This window comes from Diabrotica undecimpunctata, chromosome 8, assembly GCF_040954645.1.
Source record: "Diabrotica undecimpunctata isolate CICGRU chromosome 8, icDiaUnde3, whole genome shotgun sequence".
In the NCBI taxonomy this organism is placed as follows: domain Eukaryota; kingdom Metazoa; phylum Arthropoda; class Insecta; order Coleoptera; family Chrysomelidae; genus Diabrotica; species Diabrotica undecimpunctata.
Window position 1 is genome coordinate 61,521,800 of NC_092810.1, and position 19,713 is coordinate 61,541,512.

Here is a 19,713-nt window from a genome sequence, read left to right on the forward strand (position 1 = left end):
GGGCCTCTCCTTCCGGCGATCTTATCCTGTATTATGAGGTGTAGAAGTTTTACCTCTTTGATTCTTCATATCTGAGATTGTTGACATTAATTCCCTTGATTTTAATGCCTGTATCTTCAACTAAGGCTTCTTTGAAAATAAATTTGGAGTAGATATTAAAAAGTAGAGGCGGTAGAATACATCCTTATCTCACTACACGTCGTATTTCCACTGCTTCCGTCGTGTTGTGTCCAATTCGTATGTTTGCACATTGATGCCAATACAAATTTTTGATAATACGGAGGTCTCGGTCATCAATTCCCACCTGTTGCAAGACACCTATAAGTTTGTCATGGTTTACTCGGTCAAAAGCCTTTTCGAAGTCGATAAAACACATATATACCGATTGTTCGATATCCCTACATCTTTGAACCATGACCTGCAAACTGGCAAAATAGTGCTTCTCTGGTTTCAAGGTTGTTTCTGAAACCAAATTGTGTTTCACTTAGTTGTACTTCTATTTTGTTGTAAATTCTCGAGTGCAGTATTCTTAGGAAAATTTTCAGTACATGACTCATCAGACTGATAGTGTGATGATCGCTACACTGTTTGGCTTTATTTTTTTTTTCGGTATCATTACAAATGTTGACAGTAGCCAGTCTGTTGGTATATGTCCCGTTTCGTATATTTTATTGAAGAGACTTAGAAGAGAATGTTTACCCTTATCCGGTTGCTTTCCTATCGGTATATATATATATATATATATATATATATATATATATATATATATATATATATATATATATATATTTATTATACAAAAAAATGAAAAAACGATATGGAAATATTCTACTTTTTAGATTAGAGAATTTAAAAAATACCAGTATGGACTATGTACATCGATTTCCGCTGTGAGTCAACATACAAAGAAAAAGTTAATTATTTTTATTATATTTTTAAAACACGCTCAGACAGCTGGATGGTGTCCAAGTAAAAAATAGACATGGATTCATCTCGTTCACGATTACGGAAACAAATTCTCATCCATTAATCACATTATATTGTTCAAACATTAAAGTGCCACAAACGCAAAACTATAAAATGTCTGTGAACATAAAAACGTAAATTAGGACTTATTTGTTTGTATTATTTTGATATGTAAAACGTAGTGTCAAGATCACAAATTAATAAAATTGCAGACGAATATTATTATAACTAAAGTCCGGATTAAAAAGCACAAAAAAGTTAAGATAAGCGCTTAAAAAGCATAAAGTTTCATTTGAAAAAATCATCAATTATGCACAAAAATAGTATACAAATTGAAAAAGCTTTAAATAAAAACTAATACGATCAATAAATTGTTTAGCTAAAGTTAGTTAAGAGTTAAAGTTAAAGAGTTAAAACTTATTTTGTTTAGCTTTATTGGCTGAAAAATATTATTTAAAAACTATACGAACTAAATTGACAGAACATAAATAAATAAACTCACTATTCATTAAATTAAGAAAGAAAAAGCAAAAAAATAAACATAGATAACAATACTGAAGAATTGGGACAGAAACTGAGATGATACAACAATGAGAATATAGAAAAGGAATGAAACAACATAAAAAACAGCATAATAGAAACTGTAGAACAAATAATAGGATCCCAAGAAAACAAAAAACTTAAAGCATGGTTCGATGAAGAATGTCACAAAAAAAATTAAACTAAAAACCTTGCGAGAAATAAATGAATAGAGAATGGAAGGCAGGAACAACTGGAACAGTACCAATCAGAAAACCAAGAAGCTGTGAAACTCTATAGACCAAAGAAAGATACGTGGATCTCTCAATAAGTGCAACAGTGATAAATAAATCATAAGGATAATAAAAGATTAGTCGAATATATAAAACAAGAATATAGTACCAAAAAACAACTATAAAAATAAACAAAAAGTATTGGGAAAAGCATTTTACGGATCTATACAAACCAACTAAAACTAAACAACTCCAAGGCCAGATGAAATTAATAAACAAATTATCATAAACGGAGGAGAGGAGCTGCTAAAACGGATGTACAAACTAATCAAAATTTGGAAGGACGAAAACATGCCCGTAGAATGGAAAAAGTCACACCAATTTTTAAGAAGGGGGATCCGAATAAGAGCAAAAACTATAGAGCTATTATGTTACTGAACACAACGTATAAGATCCTGACTACAATTATCAGAAACCGACTAAATTGTTACATAGAAAAAATATAGGACACTATCAACAGGGGTTTAGAAAAGGGAGATCAACAATAGATGTAATACACGTACTAACAGAAACTATCGAAAAGTTCCCCTGGCCATAAGCGAATGGATATTCAGTATGCTCTCTAATAAAGCAATAAGCATAAATGTAGAAGACGTTTCTGTTAGAGGCATGATTACGAGGGGGAGTCCACAGGGAGGGGTGCTATCACCACTACTCTGGAACATAGTTCTAGATACCCTGGTTGACCAACTCAGCAGCAACGGTTTCTACACAATAGCCTATGCAGATGATATTGCTGTCCTGCAAAGCGGTAAGTTTGAGAACACACTATGTGAGAGATCACAAGTTGCTCTCCGACTAATAGAAACATGGTGCAAGGAACACTCATTATCTATAAATCCTAAGAAAACAGAGATGGTCCTCTTTACCAGGAAAAGAAGAATCACGGGCTTAATACTCCCAAGGATTCTAAACTACAGTCTAAATTTTTCTGACGAGGTGAAGTACCTTGGTATTACCCTTGACAGGAAGTTAAGATGGAACTCACACTTAGATGGTAGAGCTAAAGGAGCATATATTACCTATGAGCTGTGTCGACGAACGGTCGGACGCACCTGGAGCCTCACGCCCAGGGTGATCGCCTGGGTCTACACCGCTGTCATTAGGCCAATGCTAACTTACGAAGTTATTGCTTGGGTACCAAAAGTGCTACAGGCAACAGCGATTAACAAACTAAACCATATTCAGCGGATGGCTTCCATAAATATAACAGCTCCCATGAAAACAACACCAACTGCTGCAATGGAGTTGATTATTGGCATCACGCCTCTAGATATATATGTCAAAGAGGTGGCGCTAGTGACAATGATGCGACTGCGCTCAGCTGGTGCAAACTTCGATGTAGGAATGGGACAATTGAGAACTCGTTTCTGGCGGGGAGAGCTGGTTACCACTGCTACAGGCAGGCTGCGACTCAATTGAACCAAAGTTTGTCTTTAACAAACCCTACAAAATTGAAACAAGACAGTATATGGAGACAAACGTGGCAAATGCCTAATGCATATACACCGATGGCTCCAAAATGAAAGAAGGCTCAGGATGCGGTATATACTCCAGATCACTGAACCTAAGAATAAAGTGGGGTATGGGCAAAAATGCCAGCGTAGTTCAGACAGAACTGACTGGTATCTCCATAGCCGCAAAAGAGATAACCCAAAAAGGTATAGCAGGGAAAACTATAATGATCTGCACAGATAGCAGACAAGCGCTACTTACTAACCTTGAATAGTAATGGAATGTCACGAGTCACTAACTCGAGCTTCGGATGGTAATACCATCATCCTGAGGTGGGTTAAAGGACACAATAGGAATAAAGGCAACCGCATTGCTGACCAATTATCTAGGAAGGCGGCAGGCATAAGACTCTTAGGACCTGGGGATCTTTTTGGTTGGTCAACTACAACAATCGCGAAAATTGTCAAATGTCACTCCCATACGCAAACCGTAAAAAGATGGGAAGAAGGGAAAGGATGTAAACTTTCCACGGTAACACTAAGTAACCTTGAAGAGTCAACATCAAAGAAGTACTTGGGAATGACCAGGAAAAATCTACGGTTGGCAGTTGGTTTTTTAACTGGTCATTGTCAACTAAGCAAACACCTCCACACACTGGGGCTAGCAGACACACCTCTATGTAGGAAGTGTGAACGAGAAGACGAAACTGTAGAGCATGTCCTATGTGAATGAGTTATCGTTAATACGAAAGTACGCGTTCGGCGAGTCCTGGCCCACACCTGCCCACATGCACAATGGGTCAATTGTGGCCTAAGTGCTGTGAAACTTAACTCGCCCTCCCTACTCTACAGATACAGATACTATCGAAAAAAGCTACGAATATGACATATAACTACACATATTGATCATCGACTTCTAACAGGCCTTCGATAGCATATACAGACAGCAATTATGAAAAGAAATGAAAAGGATGGAAGTGCCAGAAAAATTAATAAGACTTGACTAGAATGAATGAAGGACTCATCAGCAAGAGTCAATAGAATCGAAGAAGATACAAACGAAATCAATATAGAACGTGGCGTAAGACAAGGATATAGTCTGTCAATCTACTATAGATCAGAGACGAAGAGCTGAAAAAGTCAATTATTTAAAGTTCAACACAAATCATAGGATACGCGGACGACCTAACATTGGTAGCGCGTGACAAACAAAAGCTAAAAGAAACACTTCTAACGTTGATAAGAGAAGCAAAGAAGAGAGGAGTAATAATCAATTAGAACAAAACAAAATACTTAATAAGATTACTTTAAATACTTGGGGGTGTTAGTGGACGGCAAAAATGGAAGGAGTGCAGAAATAAGGGAAAGAATTAAAGCTAGGAACTGGGTGTATTGGAAATATCACAGACTACTTAAAGACAAAAACCCGATAAAAAAACAAAGACAAAAATATATAGAGCAGCAATTAGACCGGTGAGAGCATACGGAACGGAAGTAGTGTTTTACGACAAAAGATGAAGAAAAACTAAGAATAATTGAAAGAAAAATTATGACAAGAATACACGGCCCAATAAAGTCAGAACACGGAGAATATAAGAAGACCGATGAGCCATGAAATAATAAATATAATCGAAGGGGACGACATAGTAAAATTTATTAAATAAAAAAAACTGAGGTGGTTGGGCACATACAAAGAAGAGAAGAAGACGCACTAATTAGGAGAATAACGAATTGGAAACCAGTAATAAACAGACCAAGAGGAAGACCAAAAATAAGATGGAAATACTACTAGAGGATATATCAAAGATGGAAATTTCAGGAGAAAAGATTCAGGACTGGAGAGAGTGGAAAACGATAGTAGACAAAGCAAAAAAATATAATAATCTTCGAAAAAAGGCTAAGCGATATATGCGCTTTAAATGGATTAAAAAAGCTCACGAAATTGAGTAACCTATACTCTACCTAAAGTCATCGGTCTGTATATTCATTAAATTAATAACTAAGCAATAACTTTATAGATCAAATAATTAACCTTACACCTTACCTTAAAATGACAAAATGATTTTAAAACAGAGAATAAATTATCTGCCAACTCCTATAATTTATCCAAAATAATTCAAACTGCACACCTTACCACTTATGACTCAATTTTAGAGTCGTCGTTGAGGTTAGAGAAGTTACCCAGCTCTCCGGTTTTCCTACATCTGCATTTTTTATTTAAGTACTTTGTATGTTACTACGTTGATTTAAATTTCTCATGTTACTATTTGACAACTTTTTACGAATATTAAATATGCAACCTGAATTATCGTACATAGTATTCCAACCTCAGGATAGAGGTGAACCCCCGAAGTTTGTACCTTGGTTCGTAGTTTTTTTATAATCACAATATAGAGCTTGTTTTAACTGGAATTCACTGTAGTATGTTAAAAGAGAATTCTTATGTTTTGGTTTTTGCATTTTTTTTTGTGGAAATACGATATTTATATGTTATTTTATGTATTTTTTATTGCAATATTGGATATATTGTGAATTTTAGTTTAAATAGAAGAAAACCTACTACAATGACATACTTTGTCCCTCTAATCCAGAGGACGCTAGATGACGCTCGATATTTTTGTCATTTTATGTCATTGTAGTAGGTTTCCTTCTATTTAAACTAGATTACACCAGTCAGTGAAGGTTAAAAAGCTTTTGTATTAACCACCGATATACGAAGTGTAATATTTTTCATTCCGTCTCACCCAACAGGTCTATCTGACGAGCTAAAAATAGTGAAACACGTGTCATAGAATGACTGGTTTAACGGGATGTAAAGATTCCTTCTCGTATATTATTTACAATGAGAATTTGTTTAATGGTAATTAATTATTTTCTTGATATGGATATTTCTTAATATGTCTTAATACTCTTTCCATTCAGGAAATCGATTCCAAAAAAACTTATTAAATATAAGAATATCAAACTAAAAATGATGTAACTAACCTGTATATAATATGTTTTTTCTCAATTGGCGGTAAATTATCAATATTGCCCAGACCTTGTTTGTATCTGCCATGTACCACCATTCTTGTCTTCTTCTTCTCTTCTTCTTTTTATGTAGACATGATTGTCTGTTTTTCAATGTTCCTCCAGTAAGTTGTCGTTCCATCGATTACGTGGTCTTCCTACTGATCATCTTTCTATTGGGGAACCGTCTCTTGCCGTCTTTACTTTGCCTATTTGATGTCATTCGGCTTATGTGATCGTTCCATTCTACTGTTCTATTTCTTACCCAGTCCTTGATGTTCTCCACCTTACAGCTACGTCGTATATCTGTACTTCTAGCTCTCTCCCATAGTGTTTTACTATAAATTTTTTAAGTGTTTTCATCTCTGCTGTTTCTAATATCCTTTTTGTCTTCTCTGTGCCAGTTCGTGTTTCTGCCGCATATGTCATTATTGGTCTGATGACTGTTGTGTAAATTATGCCTTTTATTTATTTTCCGATATTTTTAGTTCTCCATATTGTTTCATTCTGGCAACCTGGGGCTCTGTTTGCTCTATTCACTTGATCTTCCAATTCCGTTTCGAGCTTTCCGTAGCTTGATAATGTGATGCCTAGATATTTAAACTCCATCACTTGTTCTATTATCTGACCATCCGGCTCCAATTTACATCTTATTAAATTTGCTGTTATAACCATGCCTTTTGTCTTTCTTTGGGGAAATTAACATGTTAAATTTTCTGGAGGTTATATTACATTGGTGTAGCATAAGTTATAAATCACCTTCACTTTGATAGAGTAGTATTGTGTCGTCTGCATAGCAGATTATTTAAGTTGTAACTATTCTTGTGATTGTCCAATTTCTTTCCACACTGTCACCATTAACATTGGACGGTCGCTATAGACTGTCGGATTTCAATATGAAGTTCGACCACGATTTTTTACCCTTTTGTACTGAAAATGTCATATGCGATAAGCAAAGCAGAAAAGGAAATTTATAGTTGAACTGGGTTTATTTTTCTGAAAATTGAATTTTCCTAATTTTCTGCAACTTTTAAAAGTAAGATTTTTGGTTTTTACGACTTGCAGTTATTCGTTTTTTTGCTAGTTCTATATCATCAAAACTAACAAACTTTCAAGCGGCTTGAAGGAGAAAGTCACGGGCACTGACCTATTAACATGTAATGTCATAATTAACACCCTTACTGCAACAGTAGCCATTATACCAACATTTTTAAAGATATCAATATTCCTCTATCGATTCGTATAATAGTGTAAGGGCGAAATTTTTTTACAAAAGAAAAATTTGTTTCCAAAAAAAAATTCAATTTTCATGAAAAGTTCCCCAGGAAACCACACAGTTTTCACATTTCACTCTGCTTGATTTTATCTTGCAGTACTCTCAAAGGCATAAGGGATCAAATCGTGGACTAACTTCGTCGGAAATCCGACGGTTTACTATTTTGAAAAGGCACCTGACATATTTTGATTAAAACTAGGATTATACTGAGTGAAGAAAGATATTTCAAATGATGAATCACTCTATATAATATGATTCCATTTAAAATAATTTTAGAAAATGGCGCGTGTTTACCATTTTGAATGATTACGTCACTAAAATATAAAAATAATTTACAGTTGTTACTTTTATTCCGTAAACCAAAACTCTTTCATTTAAGTTATATGGTTCAGAAAATAATTAGTATTTTTATAAGTACAGTGCACACTGATAAATGTCAAAATTAATTAGACTACAGCGGGTTCATTGTATCATCCCTTAACTAGGTTATAACTAGACTAGATTATCCTGATCCAGACTAGATCATAGTAATAGCCATGTCTCTGCCATATCAGAAGATATAGTTCACCGAGGCTCCGTTTGTTTGACTATGACTAGCGGCATATGTCTAGACCAAGATTTAAGTCCACACCTCTACTCTAGATACTTAATTATAAAAGGATTTGTGATTTCTCACTAGTGGAACTCAAAATCCTTTTTGAAATCTGCTCATGACACCTTGGATTATCCACTAATACGAGTAGAGGCCGTTTAATTCTGCAGTGCCGGTAAGCATCTCGACAATCAGGGCTGTCTCATACTCTTGCTACTGGTCCGGCAGCCCAAAAATATTTTTAGCTCCCGAAAACTATCTTAACCTGAAGGGCACTCCGATGACTGGCTTCGACCTCAGATGAGTCAGATGTAGAGTAGACGAGCCTTCGCTAACAAGGACATCACTCACATTTTTTCTCTCTACATTTGACTGTCTTATCACCTAGACTAAATTGTATTAGTACTTACTATATAATAGCTAGAGTGTCCGTCGGCAAAAAAGCTTGTGATGGATACTCTCTCCAAACTTTGGGTATCGGTTCATTAGGCCGAGTCGGACACGATTTCCCTCTGCGACTTTTTTTGCTTCTGAGTCGTTTTTCCTCTAATTTTTCCGAAACATTTTATCCGGCAGACAAGAAAATCGGAAAACAAGTTTCGTCAGATAAGTTGTTTTTGCTGCTGTTAATGAAAGTATCCTGAAAAAATTAGTTGGTAAAGTTTCATCACAGTAGTTTTTCCGATATGTTCGAGTAGTTAAATGTTAAATGACCGATATTAATTTATCATCAGACAAACAATATTATTTTGGTATTTTTCTTATAATTTTTAAGCTATTTAATTAAAAGAAAATATTGTCTGACGGAACTTGTTTTCCGATTTTCCTGTCTGACGGGTGAAATGTTTTTTTATTACTACTAGCATACGCAGATGACATTGACATTGTGGGAAACACTGTCACCAATGTGAAGGAGACTTTTAATAAATTGGAGGTAGAGGCCAAGAAAACTGATTTAAGGGTAAACGAAGAGAAAACCAAATACATGTGCATCAACAGACAAAAGGGACGAGATAGAATAGGGCAAAATGTGACAATAGACCCATATAACTTTGAAAGAGTGGAGAGTTTTAAATATCTCGGAGCAACAATCACTACAGATAACGATATCGCCGAAGAGATTAAAGGAAGAATTCATGCAGCAAACAGATGTATGTACAGCCCCCACAATACTATTAAATCTATTAAAAGCCTAACACGATCATCAAAGATTAAAATATATAAAACGGTGATTAGACCGGTGCTCATGTATGGGTGTGAGACGTGGACCCTGACCAAAGAAACTGAAAGAAAACTTAGATGTTTTCAGAGGAAAATCCTCAGAAGAATCTTTGGGCCTTATCACGCCATTAATAGCAACCAATACCGAATGAGAACAAATGCTGAGGTCAAGCAGATGTATCGAGCGAGCGATATAGTCCAAGAGAATAAATCCCAACGTCTTAGATGGGCTGGCCATGTCCATAGACTCACTAATAACCGCCTTGCCAAATTAATATGGGAGGAAGCCCCCACAGGAAGAAGACCCTTAGGACGTCCACGAATGCGATGGAGCGACAATATATGGTCAGATCTAAGAACAATGGGGCTGCCCACTGATCCAACTATTATGGACGACCGTTCAAGATGGAAGCAAGTTGTGCAGTCAGCCAAAACCCACCCCGGGTTGTAGTGCTACGAGAAGAAGAAGAAGGGTGAAATGTTTCGGGCACATTAGAGGAAAAATGTCCCAGAACCAAAGCAAGTCGCCTTTGAAAAAGAGGGAAATCGTGTCAAATTCGGCCTGATGAAGCGATACCAAAAGTTTGTAGAGAGTATCTATCATATTTTTTTTTTGGCCGACGGGCGGGCACTCTAACTACAATACTGTGGTCGTATTATCAAAAATATGAGTATGTAGGGTAGACCGGGGACAATTGAAACATTTCTGCATTTTGATTTGTTTCCTCCGCATCTATCGCAAATTTCTAAATTACGAAATTAGTTATAAAAAGCGTATCCTATTGTGTTTCCATATATATCATTATATTTTGTCTATATAATGTCATTAATAAGATATTAAATAAAAATTTAAACTTGTCAAGTTGTTTCAATTATCCCCGTGGCAGGGACGAATGAAATAGATACCTGGGACAATTGAAACAGCACTAAGACATAGAAAAATAGTGTTTATTCTAGTGAAAAACATACAATATAAAATATTTTTTATTCTGAAAGGCAATTGTGGCATACGTATAGTTCTTCTTGGCGAGTACACTCTTCATGGGACCAATGACAACACTCAGTGCACTGCACCCATTTCTCTCCAGGGCGACTACTACGATATGCTTCCAAGCAAACCAGACAATAGCAATCATCCTCTTCGTCGCTATCACTCTGTTGCTAATTGTTCTGGCATTGTTTGGTTTTCTTGTATTTTCTAAAAGTTGTATTTGATTCGTCGTTTAACTCAGTCACTTTTTTATTAACCTGTTTTTTCTTTTTTGCGTCATATTCCTCTTGAATAGCATTTTTCTCCGGCGTATCTGTATAAACTGCAGACTTCCTCACTTTTCGTTTGCCAATTGTTTTTCTAGGGAGCGCTTTCGGCAACGGTCTAACTGCTTCTGGTGAAAATACAACCTGCGATGCTCGAGCAATGCAAGTGCTTGGAGACGCTGGCGGTGTGTGATTTTGTGGTGATGTTGGCAAGATATCAGCTCTCTTAGTATGTAGAGGATCTTCACTAGGTGCTTCTTGAAGAACGTCAGTAGCATATGGTGTCGTGTTATTAAGAGCTGGTCTATCCGTGACATATAAAGGTGCAAAATCTAGTTCCGTAAATATGTCTCTGTTAAAGGGATATATGCCTGTGCAAGCAAATCCAACTATAATATTTGATTGCGTGAGGGCCAACGGCAGAGATAATTTAGCTATGCTGGGTATGTCGTAAATTGTCATCGTTTTTCCTGGATTATTTCTCATCCAAGAATCGCAACTTGAATTGAAAGCCTTTTTGAAGGGACCGTAGATAGAACGATCCAGAGGTTGCAACTTATGCGAACAGTGCGGGGGAAATGACAAGACGACAATGTCATTTGTTTTACAGAAATCCAAGCAGCGTATACTTATGTGCGACTGGTGGTTATCAAGTAAAAGCACTACTTTATTTTCGGTTGAAGCGTTAGTATGCTTTTGAAAATGATTAAGGTATACCAAGAACTCTTCCTCTGGCATCCTTGTATCTTTTTCGTGGAAAAATAAAAATGGGCGGTATACTGTTACCGATAGCATTGACGGCTAAAGCTATGGTCACCAATGTTCCCCTCTCTCCGGATGTAAGTGCTCCCACCTGTCTTGTCCCCTTTTCGGCAACAACTTTACTAGGTTTTTGAACCGTCGTTACCCCCGTTTCATCAATATTATATATATCGTTTGGTTCAAATTTGTACTTATCCATTACATTAGCCAGGTTATCATAAAAAAGTTTTACGTTCGTTACATTGAAACTGGTTGCTCTGGAAAGACTTGTGGCTTGAGCGCAGCGGATTGAAAGTTCTGGATTGCGTTTCATAAATCCAGAGAACCAATCTTCTCCTGCCATAGCATTTTGTCTCCAGGTATCAGGCATGTTCAACGAATATTTCACGGCCAATTGAAAGGCCAATTTCCTAATTTCTTTAGGCGGTAACCCGTAAAATATATGTGCCGCTTTGATTATGTATCCAGCAATGCTTTTTTCCTGGTCTATGTCAAATACTCGTCTCACGCAATGATAACCCATTGTGACTGGAGTAACGAATCCTTGCTCAATTGCTTTTTTCTTTTTGTTGATAAATCTACTTAATGACACGTAGTGTAGATCAAATTTAGCTGCAGTTGATCTTATGGACGTGTTATTTTAAGTAACCTCTTTATAGGCTTCTTCATAAACCAAAACGGGTTTTAAACCCCTTTCCGTTTTTCTCACTCGTACTCGTGGCATCCTAAAACAAACCAAACAGTTAATAGGGCTCGTGCACAAACTACGTTGACAATTTTTCCAAATTTTTTCTACAATTTAATCTACGTTATCTCACATGAATTTGAGGGGGGTATTAATAACGCCCCTAAAGTGTTAACCACTGGATACTCTACTACAACGTACAATAATAAATAACATAAAAGACTACTCTGGGGACAATTGAAACATGTTTCAATCGTCCCCTATACTATTTGTTTCAATCGTCCCCACGAGACATTTTTTCGTAAACACTTAAATATCTTTTCACTCTAGGACAATAGTAATAATTTAAACTGGCCTCCCTAAAGAAGAAATGCCAATTTAACTACAAAAATAGTCGAAGCTGCATACTTACGTTCCGATATGTTGCGTCACCTTTTGTTGTTCAGTGCAAAAGTTTACTTCGGTAGCGGTAAATCACGCTAACGAGAATGTACGCATGTAATGCAAACGACAATCAGTGGCTGACTGACTGATAGAGACACCGGGCTCCTAGAGGCGCTGCGTTTGCTACAAGCGCGCGCGATTTAATCACGGAATACTACCAATATGGCGGCTGTTTCAATTGTACCCTGTTTCAATTGTCCCCGGTCTACCCTACTATTTAATATGCTATTTATTACACACATTAGATATTTCAAATTTAGTACTGTGCATAAATTTAGTTCCAATTTACATTTTCTTTTTCTGTAATCAGAATTTTCATTTTTAATTGCTTGTAAACAGATTTCATCCATTTTTCAATTTAAAAATGTTAACCAGTATGGACAGTAAAAATATTTTAGTGCTAAAGGTCCTATTAGGTGTTTTGTATGTATATCGTAATAAGGAACGTTATAGAAAATATCGGCATCGTAACTTCATATTGGAATTAGCTATACCATCTATAAATTCGCTTATCATTGCATCATAGCAGCATCGCTTTTGTACATAGCCCTACCTCAATGCAGAAATAACAGTCTGATAATAATACAAACGACTTAAATTAAACGTTAAATCAATAACTCATTCACCGAACATTTAAGTTTTAAGTTGTTACGGATCATATATGACGTATTGTTAGTTTTCATAAAGAACGAATTATTAACGAGGCACACAATATAATACTTTTAATTTTAGTTGAAAATAGGCTTATAAATAGGTCAGGTTAAATAGACCAAGACAACAATAGTTACTCCATCCAAGTCGGTTAAGCTGAAACATTCCGATATGAAACATATCTGGATCAAATACTGTTAGGATGTATAAACGTAATTATGTTAAAATAAAATCTAATCTAATTTTAGTTATCTAAAAAAGAGACCTATTTATATCAGTTCATCGTAAAAAAAAACGTAACTTGAGTGGGCTGTTAATTAGACACTTAATATAGGTGACATATTAATTAAAATAACGCCGGTCGGCAATTTATCTAACCATTCAATTTTGCCTATAATTGTATGACAGTTTAACATTTTAAAATACAATTTAACTCTATTCGTATAGGTATATTTTGCAAACTTTTTTTCCCAAATTAAATTTAGAAATGAAAGAATATAATTAAATATACAATAATATTTACACTGTGTTGATGTAATAGGTAAAGTATTTTCCACCTAAGAAGACCGATTTGCAATTAAATGCTGGTAACTTTATTACTAGCGGACCAGATAAGCTGCGATATATTGTACACTACCTTTATAAATAAAATTTTACTGTTTTGTTGTTTCGATCAGCACTGCTCAACAAGTTATCGTTTATTGGTTTTAATATTTTATTGCAATAGTACGAGTACAAAATATTTATTTAAACAGTGAATTTATTCGTTGTTAATTTTTTTTTAATTTCTTCTGACGTATCGTATAATGTAGGTTAATGCATTAATCAAAGTTATGCCTTTACAAGAACATATTATTTAAAAAATAAGGAGTACCATGTGTCATAATCATTGTAATCTCCTTTATACACACTTTAAAAATTTTTTTAGTAATGTATTTCTTAAATCCACACAATCATTGAAAAATGATTCATGCTACATATTTAAAAATATATTTCTGTTAACGACACTGTTATCGACAAAGTAGATCAAATTCAAACTTGTCATCATATTACACTTCTGTTTATCGTTAAAAAATAATTGATGGTCGTGGGTTGTATTGGTGTTATTTAATAATTTACCAAAATAGATAATCAGCAAAAAATTTATTTAAAACATGCGAACAATTTTTGCAATCACAATCAATGCAGTGTTTATGCTTGTTTAGCTTCGGCTGTTAAATAATTTGTGTTCGATTGTTTCGTCTGTTGTACAATCCTCGTCCTTTTTAGCGTGTAGCAGTTGTATATAAGTACCTGTTTTTTTTATAGTAGTGTAGTGAAGCGGTACTTTAAATTAAAATGAGTAATTTGGAAGAAAATAAAATACAGTGGAAACGTAGGGTGTTATCTCCAGAAGAACGGCGTTTAGTTCTGAAAGTCGAAAGTTATTTCAATTTGGAAAAAAAAATATGGGTCCATTGACATCTGTTATGGCAGTTCAGAAACGCACATGCGATGCTTGCGGTATCTCAAAGAGGACATTCCGAAGAATTAATAACATGAGTCAGGATGAAATAAATAAAGTAAGCAAGAGAAATCGTCGACATCCAAAAACTTTAGATTTGCACCAGTCAATTAAACTTGCAATTAAAAATATTATATATAATATGTATAAAGCCAAAGAACATCTAACAATTAGTGCTGTGTTACAAAAAATAAAAGACAAGGAACTGTGTGATATTAGTTTAACAAGTTTGTGGAGAGTGCTGAAACATTTAGGTTTTCGATATAAAAAGACAAATAATAGACAAGTATTGTGTGAACTCTCTAATGTTGTTTCTAAATGGTGGCATTTTTTAAGTAAATACATGAACAATAAAACGTCTGATAGTCCGAGACAAGTTGTATTTTTAGATGAAGCTTGGATTTTCGCTAAAGGAAATATGTCAAAATTATCCTGGCAAGATGGCACCACGAAATGGTTACTAAGGTTATTCTTCTAGTCGTTCCGGTAATAGTAAACGCTACATTATACTTCATACTGGAAATGATGACGGTTTTATTCCTGACGCTAGTTTAATTTTTTCGTCCACAAAGGATACAGGTGATTACCATGGAAATATGGATGCAAATGTTTTTGAAGAATAGTTTGAAGAAAATTTGTTAAAAAAATTGCAGCGACCATCCATAATAGTATTGGATAATGCATCCTATCACTCAAGAGTAGACGAGAGATTTCCTTCAAGTAGCTGGACAAAAGAAGAAACTCATAAGATCTCATAACTGCTTTGAAAATTTCTCTTTCAGTTTCATCTGTTGCAAATAAACGGTCTATATTTTCGTGACTGGAGTTGAAAATGGCAGTGTAAACAAGGAGTCCCAAAAATGCTCTTAACTAAATAACATCCATTTCTCTAAGATGATGGATAGAACTAGCAGAATATTTCTCACGCATTGATCGTAATTTTGTGTTTGTATTATGCTCAATATGTTATCACTAAACAACATATTCCAAATAGACAAGGGTATCGCAGCCTCGCCGAGCATTTTTGCCTTTGTTTTTAGAATTGGCACTTTTATGACAATGTTGTGTTTACGTGTTCTAGATGAGGGGATAACTTCTGACGTACACCAGCTGTGTCGATTTTTACAATAAACATAGGTTTTGTCACTATCACTTACTGCTAATTCATCACAATCTGCAGGCTCGTCAGAATCAGAAAATTCCGAACATGTATCGTGTTCAGATTCAATGTTATGGTCTTCCGAAATATCGTCTTTATCACTGTCACTATCACATTCCTCATTGTACCACTTTAAAAGAGTTGTTAAGGAACTACTCTCGACCTAATTGTTGCGATAACTTTTTAGGAACTGAGAGACACTTGTCGCAAATACACCCACTTGTCAAGCTCCAATAGTTTAAGGATTAGATAGAAGGACTTGCCTGTGGGCAGTGCCAATTTCCAATAAAATATAATTAAAAATATGGAATCGTCTGTCAGACGACGCCGGACCAGTTAAGGGTTAAACTCATATGCTGCCAAGTTACAGTAACATCCCCAGCAGAAATTAATTATATTACGAGAAATTATAAAATATTCCGGGGGCTGCCGCTCGGAACAGTTGAATAGAATTGCAAGTGAACCATTCTCTGAAGTTTCTTAACCAAGACATTCTTAACCTTCCTATGCTGCGCTTACCTCCAATCTTTTCCTGTATAATTACTTGCAACAGTTGATATTTATCTCCGGGTGTCTGTCCCAGGTATTGAAATTTTTTAATTTTAGTAGTCAACACGACCTCTTTTTGTTTCTCCATCTTGTCGTACTTAGTTAGTTAATTTGTCCTTGCAGGAGATTTTCAACAACCTTCGATATGCTCACATCTTTAAAATGCCTCAAGCTTACTCATGCATTGCTTATTTAGCATACACGTCTCTACATCATACAACAAGACTATGAAAACCTAACATTTAAGCATTTAAGTTTCGATGTTAGGCTTAGTTTTCGACTACCCAGTATTTATTTAATGTTGTTAAACACACTGCGGGGTTTCTTTATTCTTATTTCTGGGGTATATTCATTTGATTCGTTAATATTTATTCCTAGGTAATTGTAATTTTGTACTCATTCTATTCGCTCATGTCTTACATATAAATTGATATCACTGATATATGTTTCTTTGTAATTATCATAAATTTGGTTTTCTCTCTATTCAGTGATCGACAAATACGCTTGCTTCTACTACCTTATTTAGTAATGTCTGTAGGTCTTCGATATATTCTGCAATGAGCCCGGTATCATCAGCGTATCGGATATTACTAATAAGATAACCGTTGATATTTATTCCGGCTGGTTCGTTCTCAAGGACTTTTTTAATTACTTCTTTCGAGTAGACATTAATTAAGTTTTGAGACAACACACAGTCCTGTCGAACACCTCTTTTGATGTTTATTCTATCTGATAGAACTTTTTATTATGCACTGCCGCTTGTTGTTCATAGTAAAACTCTATCAAATGCTTTGTTTAGGGCCGGATAGGCTCAAAAAAGGCGCCAACTTTAGCTCTAAACGGAAGGCCATACCTCTGTCACTAATTTTTTTAAATAAAACTTTGTAATCCTAAGGTATGTTTATATTGTATGCCAGTATTGTCAAGGCATTGAAGTTTCACAATGAAGCACTTGGTATCTGTTGCGCGCATTAGGAAAAGTTATATTACCACCTCTTACCACTCCACCAGAACCTTTAAAATTACTTATTACTGGTGATTCCAGAAAAGTAAGCGGCCATTAGACGTTCATAGCAAACCAAATGCAATGTGTAACATTAAAAAAAGAAGTGGAATATTTGTAGTGATGGAATAGAGTTCGTTTCGTTTCGTTCACGATCGTTTTTATGTCGAAATGTCGAAACAGTTCGATTGACCATTAACAAAGAGTACAAGTGCAAAATGATCTTCTTCTTCTTCTTTCTTCTTCGTCTAGCCATTCACGTCCACATCTGAACATAAGCCTCTTCAAGTCTTCCTTTCCATTGTTTTTTATTGTACGCTACTACTTGACTACTGTGCGTTTCTATTCTTCGTTAGGATATAATCTATTTCATTCTTTGTCTTTTTATCGGGGCTCATCCATGTCCATTTTCTGCTTGGTTTTTTATTGAAAAAGGAGTTCATTGAGTACATGTTATGTTCATTCATGAAATTGAGAAGCATTTCTCCTCTATCGTTTCTTTTTCCGTAGCCATAGTTACCAATTAAATGTTCGTAATCTTCCTCTTTTTTGCCCAATTTAGCATTAAAATCTCCTAATAGTATTTCGTAATTTGCTGTATTTGTATCTATAGCTGTTCTTATAATTCATCATAAAATATTTCTACTTCTTCATTGTCGTGGCTTTTGGTCGGAGCGTACACTTGGATCACTTTCAGAGTGGTTCTTTTATTAATCCTGATGATGAGATATTCTACTCTGTCTGATATGGGCTTGAATTCTTCGATACACTGTGTGAGGCTTTGTTTTACCAAGAATCCCACTCCCGTGTATTCGCCACCTTTATGCATAAAATGTGTGCCATTTTTTAGTATTATATACTCATCTCTTTTTCTTCTGATCATAAATTCTGATCTCATCATAAAATATTTCTACTTCTTCATCGTCGTGGCTTTTGGCCGGAGCGTACACTTGGATCACTTTCAGAGTGGTTCTTTTATTAATCCTGATGATGAGATATGCTACTCTGTCTGATATGGGCTTGAATTCTTCGATACACTGTGTGAGGCTTTGTTTTACCAAGAATCCCACTCCCGTGTATTCGCCACCTTTATGCATAAAATGTGTGCCATTTTTTAGTATTATATACTCATCACTTTTTCTTCTGGTCTCGCATATACCAAGGATATCCCATTTTATATCCTTTAGTTCACTTTCTATTTCTGGGAATCTATTGTCGTCCGTCAGTGTTCGAATATTGTAGGAGCATAGCCAAATTGTCATCTTGTGGCAGCCGGGTCTTACCCAGGGATTCTTAGCACCCCCCCTTCCGTTAGTTGTTTGATCGCTGCCGTGATCAAGTCTCTGGGAAGTGCTGGGCACTGGGGGCCTTTTCTTGTTTGTCCTGTACATTGACTTGAAGGTTTGGACCGTTATCTCCTCACGCTGGTCCAGTGCGGGTTGAGGAGGGAAGGGAAGGATTTGGGTAGGTCTGGGTTGGTGGGTAGGATTTAGGGCTTAGGATCCGTTTCTCTCCCGGAAGAGGATTGGGAGAAAAAGCCGAGCTCGCGTGGGCAGGGGCGCATCCCTGATGCAGACCTGTCTTTACCGGGAGTGTCTACCCGCTACCCTGACAAAAAAGAACCTGGCAAAATGATCTATTGGCACAAATATTTTCCAAATATTTGCTGGGAATTGGAATCGGTAAAATAAAACTGCATCCAAATAGACAATGCATCAAACTTCCAGATAATTTCTGTACTTTTGTTGAGACCAAACATGAACTAATTGTAAGTGTCTTCTCGGCTATACTGAATAATTACTTGAATCATAATTGACTCAGTGATAGCGCAATTTTGGCGGCGAAAAATGTTGATGTTGACGAAAGTAACTTCCAGATTCAACAGTTGTTACCAGCTGATTTGATCTTTTAAATCCTGATCTGATAAGCCGTAAATTTTATCCATTAGAATTTTTAAATTCTCTGGATATACCAGGGATGCCATTTCTTCAGGAAATCATCTGAAAATTGGTTTACCAATTACCTATTCTGCTACGCAATTTGAACCCACCCAGAATATACAACGGCACACGTTTGGTCATTAAAAGTATCACCGGAAATATTATTGTAGCAAGCATTTTAACTGGACAATTTGAAGGAGAAATCGTCCTGTTGTCAATATCAATCATATACCACAATATCATTCAAAAGGCTAATTCCCTGTTCGATTAGGATTCGCGATGCCCAATAACAAATCTCAAGTCCAGACAATGCCCGTTTACGGCTTGGATTTAGAGAATCCATCCAAATTTATTTATATTAGCAAAAAACCATTTACAATTTACATGTATACCATCTACCACTCTCAGGTGACATATCTAGCTCAGTCA

At 35.7% G+C, this 19,713-nt stretch overlaps 1 protein-coding gene across 1 annotated transcript in view; it reads left to right on the forward strand.

Annotated features, from left to right (window-relative positions):
* The window catches only part of LOC140448855 (heterogeneous nuclear ribonucleoprotein L-like), a 173,362-nt gene that overhangs the window by 74,755 nt on the left and 78,894 nt on the right, over nucleotides 1-19,713 (forward strand). The gene's annotated exons all lie outside the window — the stretch shown is intronic.